At 39.0% G+C, this 17,613-nt stretch overlaps 1 protein-coding gene across 4 annotated transcripts in view; it reads left to right on the top strand.

Annotated features, from left to right (window-relative positions):
- Positions 1 to 17,613, top strand: part of ME3 (malic enzyme 3) — a 211,516-nt gene that overhangs the window by 49,643 nt on the left and 144,260 nt on the right. The window contains exon 1 of one of the 4 annotated variants that reach the window (XM_012469481.2): positions 7,653 to 7,671. The exons of the other annotated variants lie outside the window; for them this stretch is intronic. The gene's annotated coding sequence lies outside the window, so the exon portion shown is untranslated. Of the gene's footprint in view, positions 1 to 7,652; positions 7,672 to 17,613 lie in introns of those variants that run through there. 4 annotated transcript variants of the gene reach the window in all.

Raw genomic sequence — 17,613 nt, 5'->3', positions numbered from 1 at the left:
TGTACTAGATGATTTCTTGGGTAACCTCCTACTCAAAAATGCCATAATTCCAATTATCCAGAGGCTACAGCTTCTCAAATTATGGCCTGGAAAAAATACGTGTAGTGTCCAGATGTGGCTAGAAGCTCACTAAGATTTGTACCTGTGGAAGAATAGTTCATAAATTCCTGTTTTGATTTCTAAAAGTAAAAACAAACAAAAAAAAGTCCCAAAAGAACTCCCAGCCAAAGGCTACAGCTCCTGTTTTTCCATACACTATCATATTTTTTTTTAAAAAGATTTTGGTTCTGCCAGAATTTGTGTGTTCTTATGGACAAAAACCCTAAAAGTCATCTTGTGGCCACTTGTGACGTGGTTTAGTGTTTTAGATATTTTATTAAAAAGAGCTCATTAATTTATTGGAAGTGTTAAGTGGTATGGAGCTGAGAGAACCAAGCTCTTAATATGCAATACTATAAGAAAAATAATACCAGAGGCAGAGAAATGGCTGGACCTGTTTATAGGATATGAGGATACAGAGAAGCTATTGAAAAGCTTAATTTCCAAAACACAACTCAGGGAAGTATTGGCAAATCAAGTGAATGTTTGGGGCTTAAGGACTTAGCTTTGAGAGACTATGGAAAAAAATCAATAGGCACCTGGTTAGTGACTGTTGCTAAGAAGCTGAGAAGTCAAGGAACTAAGGTGGAAGATAAGGCACTACCCTGGGAATTCAGAGACCTGGGTACCTCAGAAAAGGTTGTGCCTGCTTTGAGAAGGGGTTGGTGTCTGTTTGACCCATTGAGGGCCCAGACATAAAGGAAAACAGATTCACAGTCTGCTTAGATAAAGCAAAGAGGGATCCTGGACTCACAGCAAAGGCAAAATCCAGCCAGTATATTCTGGGTTTAAGTTAACTCCAAATCAGGTCAATTCAAGAAGGGATGTTCTAACAGAGAGTGAAATGAGTATATAATATCTACATAAGTAGTGAAAATACATTGGTAAAGTACTTTGCAGTCTCCAGTGCTATAATAGTCTTTGGAGTCAGCCAGACATGAGTTTGAATGCCAGCTCCAGTCTATTAGCTGAGGCAGTAAGTGACTGGGGCAAATCACTTAAGCTCTCTCTTCTCCAGTTCCTTCTTAGAGGTGCTGAGAAGATGATGTGATTCTGATTAAAAGTGCTGGGCATATGTCTGTTTTGCTGTAACCTTGTAGTACAGTTTGAAGTCAGGTAGCATGATGCCACCAGCTTTGTTCTTTTTGCCTAGGATTGTCTTGGCTATATGGGCTCTTTGTTGGTTCCATATTAAATTTAAAGTAGTTTTTTCCAATTCTGGGAAGAGTATCAATGGTAGTTTGATGGATATAGCATTGAATCTATGAATTACTTTGGGTAATATGATTATTTTCACAATATTGATTCTTCCTATCCATGAGGATGGAATTTTCTCCATTTGTTCGTGCCCTCTCTTATTTCCTTGAGCAATGGTTTGAAGTTCTCCTTGAAGAGGTCCTTCACATCCCTTGTTAGCTGTATTCCTAAGTATTTTATTCTCTTTGCAGCAATTGTAAATGGGAGTTCACTCATGATATGGCTCTCTGTTTGTCTATTATTGGTATATAGGAATGCTTGTGATTTTTGCACATTGATTTTGTATCCTGAGACTTTGCTGAAGTTGCTTATCAGTTTAAGGAGTTTGAGGGCTGAGATGATGGGATTTTCTAAATGTAAAATCATGTCATCCACAAATAAAGACAATTTAACTTCCTCTCTTCCTATTTGAATACGCTTTATTTCCTTCTCTTGCCTGATGCCCTGATCAGAACTTCCAATACTATGTTGAATAGAGTGGTGAGAGAGGCATCCTTGTCTTGTACCAGTTATCAAAGAGAATGCTTCCAGCTTTTGCCCATTCAATATGATATTGGCTATGGGTTTGTCATAAATAGCTCTTATTATTTTGAGATATGTTCCATCAATACCTAGTTTATTGAGAGTTTTTAACATGAAGGGACATATAGACTAATGAAACAGAACAGAGACCTTAGAAATAACACCATACATCTACAACCATCTGATCTTAGATAAACCTGACCAAACAAGCAATGGGGAAAGGATCTCCTATTCAGTAAATGGTGCTTGGAAAACTGACTAGACATATGTAGAAAACTGAAACTGGAGCCTTTCTTTTTACCTTATACAAAAATTAACTCAAGATGGATTAAAGATTTAATATATGTAAAACCCCAAACCATAAAAACCCTAGAAGAAAACTTAGACAACACTCAGGACATAGGCATGGGCAAAGACTTCATGAGTAAAACATGTAAAGCAATTGCAACGAAAGCCAAAATTGACAAATGGGATCTAATTAAACTAAAGAACTTCTGCAAAGCAAAAGAAACTATCATTGGAGTGAACAGGCAACCTACAGAATGGGAGAAGTTTTTTGTAATCTACCCATCTGACAAAAGTCTAATGTCCAGAATGTACAAGGAACTTAAAAAAATTTGTAAGAAAAAAACAACCCCATCAAAAAGTAGGCAAAGGGTATGAACAGACATTTCTCAAAAGAAGACATTTACATGGCCAAGAAACATATGAATAAAAGCTAAGCATCACTGATCATCAGAGAAATGCAAATCAAAACCACAATGAGATACCATTTCATGCCTGTCAGAATGGCAATTATTAAAAAGTCAGGAAACAATAGATGCTTTCGAGGCTGTGGAGAAATAGGAACACTTTTACACTGTTGGTGGGAATGTATATTAGTTCAACCATTATGAAAGACAGTATGGCAATTCCTCAAGGATCTAGAACCAGAAATACCATTTGACCCAGCAATCCCGTTACTGGATATATACCCAAAGGAATATAAATAATTCTACTATAAAGACACATGCACATGTATGTTTATTACAGTACTGTTTACAATAGGAAAGACATGGAACCAACCCAAATGGCCATCAGTGATAGACTGGATAAGGAAAATGTGATACATACACACCATGGAATACTATGTGGCCATAAAAAGGAATGAGAACATGTCCCTTTCAGGGACATGGATGAAGCTGGAAGCCATCATCCTTAGCAAACTAACAGGAACAGAAAACAAACACCACATGTTCTCACTCATAAATGGGAGTTGAAAAATGAAAACACATGGCCACAAAGAGGGGAACAACAAACACCAGGTCCTGTTGGAGCCTGGGGGGCGAGGGGAGGTAACTTAGAGGTTGGGTCAATAGGTGCAGCAAACCACCATGGCATATGTATATGTATGTAACAAACCTGCATGTTCTGCACATGTATCCCATTTTTTAAACAAGGAATAAAATAAAATAAAAAAAAAGAAAAGTAAGAAAAAAAAAGAAGTGCTGAGCATAGAGCTAGGCACATAGTGCATATCCAATAAATGGTAGATATTGGTGTATTGTCTTTGTTCCTCACAGCAACCTTTTGAGATGGTAGTGAGGGACTGTGTTAAAGAAAAACTTCTCTTCCCACGTCCGCGAGGGGCATAGTTTCAAAGGCAGGAGTTTCCCAGCTCCACCCCTCCATCCGGGAACCAGAGCGGTTTCAAATGTAAAGTTCTTTGTCTAGGTTTCCCACTCATGGGCTAGATGGAAAAATCCAGGTGAGCTTCTTTGTCCAAAAAGCCCTCTGAAAGCTCTGGGAGGAGGGGGCTCTGTTGTGGAACAAGCAGCCAATCCAGTATCAGAGTCAAAGATCAATCACTCCAGAGGAAGTCTGAAAGAACTCCTCTCATTGGATGAGAACATGAATGGAGAGGGAATAACTCAAGGGTTAAAATCCCACTGCTCCCTCCCTATACGGATTCCTTCTTTGGATCCCCTCCTATGGCAGCATGGGAGCTCTCCTTCTCTCTCTTTCTCTCTCTCTGTCTAATAAATCACTCTCTGCAAAACTCTTTGAATCCATGGTATTTATTTGAACGGCAAACTCACCATGCCTCCAGGGCCCCTTTCCCCATTCTTCAGGGTAAGAGAGGCCAAGGACCTCTTCAAACCTCCGACTGGGGAATTGGGAGCATCTTCGGGATGCCCCCATACCCCGCCCTTCATTAGAGTAGCTATTAACACCCCCATTTTACAGATGAGAAAACTGAGGTTTAGAGTGACTGAGTAGGTTGCCTAAGATCAAACATCTAGACCCACAGTGAGAGCCAACAATCAAGGCCCTGTCTTCAGACTTAACTTCTAGAGTCTTCCCATTTCATGACAAAGAAATTTGAATACAACACTAATCAGACACTCATTTTTCTTTTCTCTCTTTTGAGTTACAACTGTCAAACAGAAATTGTATATATTTAATATTTAAGGTATACAATGTGATGATTTGACACACACACAAACACACACACACATATGCATTGTGAGATGATGACCACAATCCAGTGAATTAACATATCTATCACCTCACAAAGTTACCCTCCTTTTTTTGTGGTGAGAACACTTAAGATCTACTCTTTTAGCAAATTTCAAGTATGCAGTCTTATTAACTATAGTCACCATGTACATTAGATCTTCAGAACTTACTCATAGTTTTTTTCCCTTTTTGTTTACGAGTCTCTGCTGTGAGGAGAGGCTTTATTCATAAATAAAAGTTTATACCCTTTGACCAGCATCTCTCCATTTCCCCACATCCCAGGCCCTGGCAACCACAATTCTATTTTCTGTTATAAGGTCAACTTGTCTAAATTTCTCAAATAACTGAGAGCATGCAGCATTCGTCTTTCTATGTCTGGCTTATTTCACTTGGCTTAATGTCCTCCAGCTTCATCCATGTTGTGGCAAATGGCAAGATTTCCTTCATTCTTTAGGGCTAAATAATATTCATATATATACATGACACTGAAACCCAAATTCAAACCGTGTGTGGGAAGTCAGCTTGGCTTGAAGCAATATCTGGAGTTTGGGACTGTCCAGACCCCAGTGCTACAGCTGGCTGACAACGGAACCATCTGCAGTCATCCACTGTGCCTGGCTTTTCTGGCCAACAGTTGGTGCTGTTTTGTTCAGCAAAACATTTATCACCTATTTGTTGTCAGCCAGTCACTGACTGGGCCTTGAGTTGCAACAAGTCCTCATTGTTTCTCCCACAGCTCAAAAGCAAACACTCCATCAGTTATTGTTAGTGCTTGTGAACACAGACCCTGCCTCCCCACCCCACATTACAGCAATCTGCCTTTGAGTAGCAGACAAGAGCCTTCTCCCACCCACAGCCCAAAAAAGAACTACAGGATGCCAATAGATTTATGCATGCACAACCACCCTGAGCGGGGAGGGATGTGAGTCCCTCAGGCTGGACTTCCCAGGGGCCTTGGAATGGAAAGTGGAATCTCCTGTTGCACCTTCTACCTTTGTGCATGGCTTTATTCCCATGGCATATGCACTGATTGCCACATTTGCAAAATTTTTATTATTATCCTGCCCATACTATTTAGGCTCAACTTAAATGACCCTTTCTCCATGAAATACCAGGAGTAATGCTTCTTTCCTTTGAGCTCTTCCAGTATTTAGTTTCTGCTTGTGGATCATTTTCTTTATTATAAAATATTTCAGACATAGGAAAAAATACAAAGATAATATGAAAAATATCCATGTACCAGCCATCTAGTTTTTTAAATGAAACATTTTAAATACATCTGCTGCCCTCTCTATTCAACTCTCTGGTCATGTTCCTCACCCTTTCATCACCCCTAATGTAATGACTGTCATAAAATTTGGTGTTTAATGATTCCCTTGCATGTTTTTACACTTTTAGTACAAATGGAGGCATTCTTAAACTATAACCTTTTTGCATATGTTTAAACATTTTAGACATTATACCAAATGTTTGTATCCTTCCTCAACTTCCTCATTTCTGGGATGGTTTTCTACCTTGCAAGACTTGAAAACTATCAACCTTTCAAGGTAGATAGTTTCTACCTTGAAAGGTTGTGAGGACTCAATGAGTTAACATGAGAGCACATGAAGAAATGTATGGTGCATAATGTGTTAAATAAGTGTTAGCTATTATATATTTTTGCCTATTGTGTTTCTAGAGTTAACTATTTTATACGTTTGGTTTTAGACCATTTATTTAGCATTCCATCATATCAGTAAACTGAAATGCACTTCTTCATGCACGTGTTGAAGAACATTTAAGTTGTTTCCAATTTTTGCTATTACAATTTTGTAATCAATATTCTTGTACATGCAAGTTTTCTGGCTGAAGAGTGCAGAATTGCTGATATATATTCTTCAGTATGTTTTCACTCACTTCTGACTAGTATTATACTGGGGTTTGAGTAGGGCTGTGTGTGTGTGTGTGCATACGTATGTGCACATTATCATTCCTAGCAGATTGTAAGCTCTTTGAAGATAGGCGTAATTCAATCATTCATTGATTCATTTAGCAAATATTAATTCAGCACCCAGTGTAGGTAGTGTACAGGTCGAAGTGACAGGATGCAAAGATTAAATGACACCAGCTATCTCCCAGGGATCTTTCTGCTCTGGAAGACACGCTCAGGACACATGTATTCAGAACTGTGGTCATTTCAGAGGGTAAGGGACTTGGTTTTCACTGAATATTCATGGTGGACCAGGCACTATATATACACTCTCCGCCAACCACACATTAACAGTACCACTTTCTAGCTGGGTACCTGGGCCTACTCATTAATCTTGCTGAGTCCTGTACCTCTGATGAGAAAGCACTATTTTATTGTGTTTAAGAGAACAAAACAGTTCAAATCCAGCCATCACTACATGTCAGCTGCATGACCTTGTATGAAGAATTTAAATTCTCTAAGTCCTTGCTTTTTGGCCTGTAAAATGGTGCTAACTATAGAATCTATCTAAAAGGAATTTATGAAGATTTGAGAAAAATGCCAATATAGCATTTACACAGTGCCTGACAAGAGCTCAATAATTGGTGGCTATAATAATGATCATGTCAATTGCTATCCATTATCCAAAAACATACATGCCTTTTTAGAAGTAAGCATATCTGGGAAGTCATTATGGAATTTTTGTTTTCTTCATTGCACCAAAACTCATCAGTGAATTGTCTGATAATATCAGTTATTATCAAATTGTCTAAGTTGAAATTTTGGAGTATTACCAGTTACTACCTCTTCTATATGAATGCAGATTCACAATTTACGAATAGTAAGGTTTTACTTTATTTTTATTTTTTTCAACCAACAGATTTTGCTCTAATTAACAGAAAGAACCGATAACTACTTGTATTCATCTTGGCTGCACTCTGGACACGGGCAGGCTTCCAAGCCCACAAGTTCTGCCAGCAGCTGCACACTTTAACCTCTAGAGGGAGTTGAGAGGGAATTTGAGTCCATTGCTCTGACTGAGCAAAACAGCGTTTAAACCCCACCTGAAAACATTGCTATCCACTATTGTGAGTGCATCCTTAGAAAAAAAATTCTGGGATCATTTCCTAAAATCGGTTCAACATTGCCCATATTGCTTCCATCTTATGCATACTTCGTTTTAGTAGAACTGGGCTTCATTACAGAGTGATCTCCAGCTCCCCATAGTGGCCCCTGCTAGAAATTTGTCCTAAATTAAGCAAGCGTGCCTGGACTAAAGACTACACGGTCGTATTTCTTGGCTGCTTCTTTGTCCCTCTGCAAGAAACAGGAATAACATTTCACAGGTAATGAGCTTCAGCTGAACTTTAATCTGCTAGATCCATTGAAAAATGTTTGGAACCTTCCCTGTCTCTCTAAGAATTACCTTCTGGGTTTTTTGTTTTTTTGCGGGGGCGGGGGGAGGCTTTGTTTTTGGTTTCTTTTACATTATAACCTTATATTAAGGAGAATGCTGTTTATGTTTAAATTAATCAATTCTGAAATAAAATGTATTTACTTTCTCCAAAACAACAGCCTGGTGCCAAGCACATAGGAAATACCTGATAGGTACTTTTGGCACTCCGAGGAGAGTCATGACGTGATCCGCGTCCCAGCATGCCAGAAAGAATGATTCCAGGGCCCCATTCTCTTTCTGAAGGTCAAAAGGCAGATGAGAGCCCTCCCTAATATCTGAAGGGCCATCATGTAGAATGGGGAGTAGACGTATTCTGCATGGCTCCAGAGGCTGACCAAGGATGTATAAGTAGAATTCATTGCAAGATCAACTTTTGCTCAACGTAAAAAAAATATATATATATAAATATTTAAATATATATATATATTTCTTTTAAAAAACCACTGACTTCCCTATCTCTGGATGTGCTCTATTGGAAGCTGGAGGAAAAAAAGTCATCTATTAAAGAAATTGCAGAAAGGAGTGGGAAGTACCCTCTTAAGTCCCTTCAACTCTAAGATTCTGCAAGACTTTACCGGAAGGACTTACTCTCCTAGTTTGCCTTTTTTCTGATGATATTCACTTGGCTCTATTTGGATATTTTCCCCTCAAGTTAAAAAAAAAAAATACATCTCTCAACTCATTGTATGTGTTTGGTCCTATGAATCACAGAGGAAGGAATGACCAACGATGTGCATGGTGGGAAAGGGAAAGAGAAAGGGGTTAGGGAAAATTTTGCATGCCCGAGAACGTTGAAGGATGAGAGGAGTTAAAGTTCAGCTGCACCAATACGTCTGGAATATCCCAGTTATGACCAGAATATACCAAATAAGAAGTAGCACAATCACATTTGCAATTTAGAAAGATCACTCAGAGGGTAGAATAGATTGCTAGATTTCTTAATGGCTGTGAATGTGTTAAGTTGATGGAATTTATTCAACAAGTTGTTTCAGGAAGCACTGCTGCACTTAGTAATAAACTCAGCTATGAAAATAAGCCTGTACCTCTGTCCAGATCAGCAACAGTAACAACAACAATAACAAACCCCACAACGTGTCAGAATGAAAATCAGGCTGTTGGTTTACAAGAAATGTAACCCTATCTCCTCTTGTTGGTGCTTGTTGTTGGTTTTCAGGCAAAGCTTGGTTTGGCATTGATTGCTGAATGAATTTGCTGAAGACAGCAACCTCACATATTTACATTTCTTTCTCCTGGTGACGCATGGATTAGAAAAAGATGCAGGGATGATTGAAACAGGAAGGATAAGCATCAGTTAACCCACAGCCAGATTTTCAGGACAAATGACATCTAAACCAAAACCAGTCAACCAACCAAAGACTCCACATCCCTCCACTGAAATTCCTCCACTTTTCTGTACTGGGGAGAGCCAGAAGCACCATGGACTATTGATCACTTCCCAGTATGTAATGGAGGATTTTCCCATTATGCCCATGTAAGAACATGAGGCTTAAGCAGCATCTGGTGAACATCACTCACTGGGGTTGTCAGGAATATTTTGTCAGTGAGTGACATCACTCACTGTCAATCTCATCAGGCTGAAGGGGATACTCGGTGGAATGTGAGAGCACCAAAAAGGCCCTGAAAATAGCTTCACTGGAGGCAGACCACTAAATGATTCTTTAGGATCAGGGCCAGTGTTCTGAGTGGCACTTGTGTGTGTGGCTATAAGTGGCCAGAAACACCCTCATCTCTTTGCTGTCCACAAAGACAATCCTGGAGAGGGGCATGTCTCTGAGATATTTTCCCAACTGCAGCTCAGCACAGTATGGCAAAGACCCAGGAGGGAAATGGTGTATTTGGAGCTAGATATGTGACCATCAGAGAGTGACCTCTCTGAGCCTCAGTATCCTCATTTATAAAATTAATCCTCACCCAACTTATGAAATTGCTGTCTTAATCCCATTATATAGTAGAAAGCAATGGATAAATTGACCATTGCTATGTAAGGGTCACATGATGATTTTGTTGTTATTCTCAAATAAGCTGTGGTAGCTTTAGGGAGGGAGGAGGGGTGGAGTCTTCTCTCTGCAACACAGGGTGAATTCCCAGATCCTTCACTGGAAGGGATGCACACAGGCTCCAGAAGCTCTTAGAAAATGGTTGCAATGGAGAAATAGTCAGATTTTTCGAATTTTCTGAGCACTTGCCGGAGGCCCATGGGACTTGAGATGAGGTTGAGGATAGGCAAACTTAGAGAACAGAAAATAATTGAAAGAGTGTCTTGGAGGCAGGGATTTGAAGTGAAAAAAACTGGTGTTTGGAATCAGGCTGTCTGGGTTTGACCTCTAGCCCTTCCCCACTGACTGTATGACACAAGGAAGTTACTTGTCCATTCCATCTGTAAAATGGGTATAATTTTTAATAAATCTATTTTAAAGGGTTGTTACAAGATTTTAAACAATAAAGTTAAAAAGAGCCTAAAATAGAAAACTTCAATGATTAATGACTATTTTAAGGATCATTGACTTCAATGTAATTCAACAAAGAATACTTGTTCTTAGAGAAAATGCCAGGTCATAGATTGTCATGGCTAGAAGGGACTCTGAATATATGAGATAGCTGATGTTCAAAGAGACTGGCCTTATGCTAAATTAAGCGGTTATTGGTGGCAAAGTTGAGCCCCCAACAAAAGTCTTCTAAAGCCATAATTTTTTCTATATGGTACCCCTAAAGTACTTTTCAAAACCAACACCTGGTCACAGGTTCTCAAATCAAAGGCCCCATGACTCAGAAGCACATCCAGCCTCCTAATTGTGAACAGCAGGTGCAGCTGCCTTGAGGAGGAACAGGTGGTGTAGATTGGAAATCATGTTGGCACAGTGGGCCTTGGGTCTTGTCCATCAACAAATGAATGGATAAACAATTTCTAGTATGTATATACAATAGAATATTAATCAGGCATAGAAAGGAATGATACATGATACAACATGGATGAACCTCAAAAACATTGTGTTAAGTGAAAGAAGTTGTATATAAAAATTCACATATGTTATGATTCCATTTGTATAAAATATCCAGAATAGAGAAATCTATAGAGACAGAAAGTAGATTGGTGATTGTCCAGAGCTTAGGGAATAGAAGAAATGGGGAGCAACTGCTTAATGGATGGTGGGTTTCTTTTTAGAGTGATGAAATGTTTTGGAACTATATAGAGGTGGTGATTTAAAATATTGTGAATGGACTAAATGTTCTTAAGTCATTCACTGTAAAATGGTTAATTTTAAATTAAAACATACAAGATATAATGGATTAATTCAGCTTAACTTACGGTAACTTTATTATATATAAATATTCAATCATAATTTTCTTAACGGTCTATTAAGATGTGATTTCTAACCTAGAAGTTTGTCTACTCAAGCTACTGTGTCAGCTTGTCTCCCAAATTACTTACACTTTCTGTACCTCAGTTTCCTGATCTATAAAATGAAAATAATAATATCTACATCATTCATTTGTTGAGAAGACTAAATTGAGTTATAGATATAAACCTAGGTAAATCTATTTACATTTATATCATTTTATATGCTTATTTATGTTTACTGTATTCCATTTATAAATTCTCTACCTTTATCCAGTTTTCAATTGTTTCTCAACAGAACAAGCAGTTATAACATGCAGGGAGTATTGGTTATAGGAATGAAGGGAATATTTTTTGTTCTTTTTTTCTTGTAAGACACAACCCTGTGTAGTATAAACCAAAAATAAAATTTGAAGCCTTCCACCTCACCCACAACCATCTGAATGGACTCCTCCTTGGCCAGGGTATTCTAAAATTTAACCTGAAAGACTGGTTTAGGCCACGACAGGAAATGGGAGTTGGCCGTGCCTCATTTTACCCCTCCAGCTTTAAGACCAACACAGACTTTAAATCTAATAGGAAACATTTACAACCTTTTCTCTCTGAAGCCTGCTACCTGGAGGCTTCATCTACATGATAAAACTTTGGTCTCTACGACTTCTAATCAAAACCCAGACTTTCCTTTCTATTGATAACTCTTTCAACCAATTGCCAATTAAAAACATTTTAAATCTACCTATAGATTTAGACATGAGACATCAACAAAATACATTTAAGATAATCAAATACATTTAAGATACACTTATCTTAATCTTAAATGTATTTGATCGATGTCTCATGTCTCCCTAAAATGTAAAAAACCAAGCTGTACCCCAACCACTTTGGGCACATGTTCTCAGGATCTCCTGAGGGTCCTGTCACGGGCCGTGATCACTCTTATTTGGCTCAGAATAAATCTCTACAAATATTTTAAAGAATTTGACTCTTGGTCAACAGCAGCAAGATATACTTTCTTGCTCAAAGCCATTTCCCACATAGATATTAACAGGTAAAAACGTCATGCTGTGTCTAAAGCTGCATACGCTCCAGAGAGCATACTTCACAGAGTTGGGGTGAAGTGGACAAGGAGCTGACAACAGGCTTGTTTTTGAAGACTTCTAGTGTTCCTCCTTCCCTTTCCAACAACAAGATGTGTGGTCATCATGGTTTCTACTTCCTCTCAAAGTCATTTGACCAAAAATAGTCACATGGCCCCAATCCAGCTATAAGAGATGGTGGGAGATGTGTGGAAGTATATGGACTATCTGTTAAGCTGCTGTCTCTACCACTCTGCTCTGGGATACTGTAAGGAACTCTCGGCCAGAAGCTCACTGCTGGTTCTGCCCTAACCTTGGAATGTGTACCTTGGAACTGAGCTCCAGATTTTGATTCCAGTTCCCTGGGTTCCCTGTGACCACATCCCTGCCTTGGCAATGCATCTTAGTTCTTATGAAGTGGAGTCCTGCTGCTGAAATGTCATTTATGATTCTAGGACCCTGTTACTTGCTATTACCTAATCTGCTTACAGCACTTCCATGACCCAATGTCAGGTTTCCTGCTCTGCCAGTGCCATCTGTCTAATCAGGGCCTCTGCCTTTTGCTGGACTTCTCAGCCAGACTTGTTCTGGCTGCCTGCTGCCAGAAGCCCTTTGCTGAATTTGACTGTTCTCCACAACCTGGTCCACTTTGGTTTGGCCCATCCCATCATCATCCATGACCTGGTTCTGACAGGGAAAATGGAAAATATAAAGAAAAAAGAGGGAAATTAGAGAAAAGGAGAGCAGAAGGGAGGCCAAGTGACACATAGAGTAAGATTCAAGTCTAACCCTTGTCACTTCTTACCTACATGACCTTGGCCAAGTCATTGAACCTTTCTGAGATTTCAGTTTTTTTAACTATAACTTGAAAGAGGTAGACCAGATGATCCTTAAGGTCCCTTCCAGCCCTAGCACCTCATGATTCTACATGTAGGTAAGAAGATTTCTTAAAGTCTCAAGGGCTCCTTTGAGAGTAAGGGAGAATGAGGTCAAGGCATGGGCACTGATCAGGAAGTAATTATGGCAGAATTTTGAGCGGGAACTACTTAGGAGTATCCAGTACTTCTGGTTAAACATTTTCCTGGGCTTCACTGAAAAAGCCTGAAACCTGCACTTTCAAAACAGAGGAAGGGGACAGTTAGCTTTAAATAGATTTCATCTGACCATGATGAAAGTATTAAAATTGTACAAGTAGGAAATTTATAGGGCACTTTACATTCTGCCCATTTTTGCACTAGTCAAAAGAGACTAAAATTCAGTATGTTCTCAAATTAGCTAAAGAAAACCTTTGTCAAAGACCCCTCAATCCATCTGGTTATCATTATTAAAGCATTATGGAGTATGTATGCTTTCCATTGGAAAAAAAAATGAATAATCCCTTCAAATATGTGATTTCATAGGTTTTGAAATATGAAGGCAACCGTTAAGGGAACTATCAAAGCAGTCTGAAGTACAGTGTGAGTTGTCAAGGGAAAAATATAAAAGAATTTTTAATAACTGAAAGTTCAACAAATTCTAATGCCAAAGCCTGGGATTGTAAGAACACTTCTTGGAATTTCTAAAGACTGTTGTTTATTGCATGGAGGCATCTGAACCCAAAAGGTAAATTCTGAACCACCTGGACCATATTAGAGTGTCTGGAGCTAAGAAGGTATGGTGAGGGGCCCACCCGGAGGTGCCCTGTAACACAGCTACCCTCCTCATAACAGCATACCTGGGAGCTTCTGTTCTTCTGGCTGTGGCATTTTGTTCCAAAAGCACTCACCCTATGCCATCCTTGCCTCTTACACATCAACCCATATGCAAAAGCATTTCCCCTTAAGGCAGAGTATAGTAGAAAGACTAAGGGCCTGGAGTCAGGCAAATCTTGAGCCGGATCCCAGCTCCCAGCATTTACCCTCGTGAGCTTTGTGACCTTGAGCCAGCACAGTGCCTGGTTCATAGTAGACACTCGATCCATCATACTTGCCTAACCTTTCGAACCAGGGCACACACTTACTCGATCTGATCATCAGTTTCCTTCTTATAGGATAGTGTTTAAGAGCACAGATTCTAAAGGCAGACTAATTGGGATCAGATCCTGGCTTTATAAGTATTTAACTCTCTATGCTTCAGTTTCTTCATCTGTTAAATGGAGATAATGCTAGTATCTTCCTTACAAGCCAATTATGGTTACATGAGTCAAAGTGCTTGGAGCAGTGCCTGATATATATTAAGCGCTCTCTCTCTCTCTCTCTCTCTCTCCATATATATATATATATGTAAAATAGAGTATTCTGAAAATTTCTAACATGTGATAAACACTCCAAAAATATTAAACACATATTTTTACCTATTTTGTTTCTTTATTAATATTTTATTTGCTTATTTTTATATTTCCGTACATATACTTATCCCCTTTTTCTTATTATAAGCCCCTGTCAAAGTCTTCAACATCCTTCCTCCAAAGGCTTCCATTAAAAAGAGCAAAACTCCCTTCTACTTGTTCAATGTTCTATAGTTGACCAGGAGCTTTCATGAAAGAGCTTTATTTGATCCTGACCTTACCCCCACCCCTGCAGAGTCCCCATCTGGCTTCTACTAGCTCATCCCTCACGGAAGTCTGGCATTTGATTAGAGAAACTCATTGCTAACTCAGCCCCCAGACATATCAGGCCCTAACAAGGCACTGATTTGTCATCATTATTTTTTGCTACCTTCAAGGGCTACCCTGCAAAGCATTGGAGGCAATTCCACTCTTGCCATCACTGCTTTAGGGCTGGGATTATTTTCTCACTACAGGCAGGGAAAATCCTTTGAAATTTGACATTTGGAGAGCACACTTTGGTCTTTTTGTTGTTTGTGTTTTTTTTGTATTGTTTTTTGAGAAAGGGTCTTGCTTTGTCACCTAGGCTGGAATGCAGTGGTGTTCCAATCACAGCTCACTGCAACATTGACCTCTTGGGCTCAAGTGATCCTCCCATCTCAGCATCCCAAGTAGCTGGGACTACAAGCATACATCACCACACCTGGCTGATTTTTTTTTAATTTTGTAGAGATGGGGTCTTTTATGCTACCCAGGATGGTCTCAAACTGCTGGGCTCAAGTGGTCCACCCACCTTGGCCTCCCAAAGTGCTGGGATTACAAGTGTGAGTCATTATGCCAAGCCAGGAGACCAAGAGATGAGATGAGAACTAAATGTCTCTTCATTGTACTTGTATTTTGTGAGGAGGTGAATACATAGAGGTAGAGAGCAAAGGAGAAAAATCTCTAAGGAATGCAATATTTTTATTAAATGTTATAAACTTGGCAAAAATATTTAAATTATAATACTCAGTATTGGTGAAAATGTAGTAAGACAGCTACTTATGTACTGATCGTAGAACTATAAAATAGTTCAACCTTTCTAAAAGTGATGGAAAATATGCCTAAAGATACTTAAAATTGTTGATATCTCTCGAGAATGTAAGCTTCGTGAAGGCAGGGCTATCTTATCTGCTTTTTTACTTTGTTTGCTTATTACTGTATCATCAGTTTATAATGATGTCCAGCACCTAGTGGGGGCTTATTAAATATTTGTTGAATGAATGAATGAGTCATCAGTCTCTTAAGTACACTTACAGTTAAACCTAAAGAAAAATCAGAAACAAAAAGTTGTTCGTGTACTCATTACAGCATAATTCATAATTGTGGAAGTTTGGAAACTATTATATGAAACAGGAATTATTAGATAATAGCTTGCTCTGTTTTTCTGTTTTTTAATAACATTTTAGGCTGAATTTTTAGTATGTGGGAAAATGCTAATCATAACATTTTTGGGGGGAAAAGGAAGAGTATGAAATTGTATACATAGTATGATCTCAAGTTTGTTAAAACAAAATTTTTTTTAAGCATAGAAAGAAGATTGGAAGAAAATAGAATAAAATGATACAATGGCTATCTCTGGGTGATGAGAATAAGGTGTGGTTCTATTTATTTTTTCCAACTTTTCTTTGTGTTATAAGTATATATTAGTTTCAAATTTTGGAGAAAATGTATCAGGAAATTCCTATTGAACTTAGGGAGATGGAGACTGGACTTGTGATCCAGTTCTGCAACTTGCTGGTTGTATGTTGAGGTTCTGGAGCCTTTGTGGGGCTCGTATGATATACGTGAAAGTATTGCTTTACAAAATATTAAACATAAAACCCAAGTAGAAAATGATAGCTGTTGCTGTCCTTACTACTCTTGCAACAAGTGTCACCTTTTGAGAAAGTGTCCAAAGCATCATGAGACCCTTTTGTGATAGGTGTTAAAATTCTAACAGTTTGGGAATGACATTGTCAGTTCTGCTGTAGTTTCATATCAGTAGTGCCTGATATGTTGCAGGCAGTAGCTAACTGTTACTGTGTGAGTGAAGGAAGGTGGAGGAAATGATGGGTCTTTCACATTCATTTGTCAGGGTAAGAGTGAACTACAACCCTGGCATACAAAAGTGAGTCATTTTCCTGGCAGTGAGCTGAGGCCACTGTCTTCTCCATGTAGCTTCTTTGTTCTCTTTTCATACACAGTCATACGGAAACCTTGTAATCCTATGCTGAGGGGTCTGCATTTCAACAGGTTAATAGATAAGGGAGCTGAGGCCCATGGAAGGTTAAATAACTGACCCAGGGTCACATACTTAGTAACCCATTGAGCCACGAATCAAATGCATGTGTGTTTGACACCTGAGTTCTGTGCTTTCCCTCATCACTGTGCCCCTTTCTGGAGGAGTGACTAGGCACTATATTCCTTAAATATTGCTAAGTTTGGGGGTTCCTGGGATATTCCAGACTGAGGTATTTTAATTTTTTCTGTTGTTGCTAATCAGAAACAAGGAAAACTTGGCATATCTAAATCTTAGTGGGAATTGGGTAAAATGCTCCTTTGTTGCTGGCTTAAGTAGTAACCCTTAGATAAAGGGTTTATCTCAAATCTGGTGACCAACCTAGTCACATCCAGCAATTGTCTATGAAAACTTTGCCTTCCCACTAGTTACAATGAGATTCCCAAACACTGTCTCTATGTTTACCTAATTAAGCTCACACACCTCTCCCCTCAGATGTAGTAATGAAGTCACAGCGTGGCTAGAGGAACACGGGTTTTGTGAAGTGCTCCTTGACCTTTGCTTCCTTGAAGATAGATTCCATTTATATTATTCTTAGTGGTATTTTGTCAACAAAGCTCAATCGTCATTTGGGTTTAAATAGAATATTTTCCCCTGCTTCAAGCCCCAAGAAACTGGCTTTGAGCAAGTGGTGAGAGCTCAGTTACTGGGAGCTTTGTGAACCAATTGACTGGTGCTTTAGGAAAAAAAAAAAAAAAAAAGCAGCAACCTGGATGTTATAACCCAGGGACATTCTTGTTCAAATGATGGCCCTGCATGGTGGCTCCTGCCTG

The sequence above is a fragment of the Aotus nancymaae genome, unplaced genomic scaffold (genome assembly GCF_030222135.1).
Source record: "Aotus nancymaae isolate 86718 unplaced genomic scaffold, 86718_ANA_hifiasm-v0.15.2.pri h1tg000059l, whole genome shotgun sequence".
NCBI classification, from domain to species: domain Eukaryota; kingdom Metazoa; phylum Chordata; class Mammalia; order Primates; family Aotidae; genus Aotus; species Aotus nancymaae.
The sequence above is the reverse complement of the archived record's forward strand: the minus strand, read 5'-3'. Positions and strand labels throughout refer to the sequence as shown.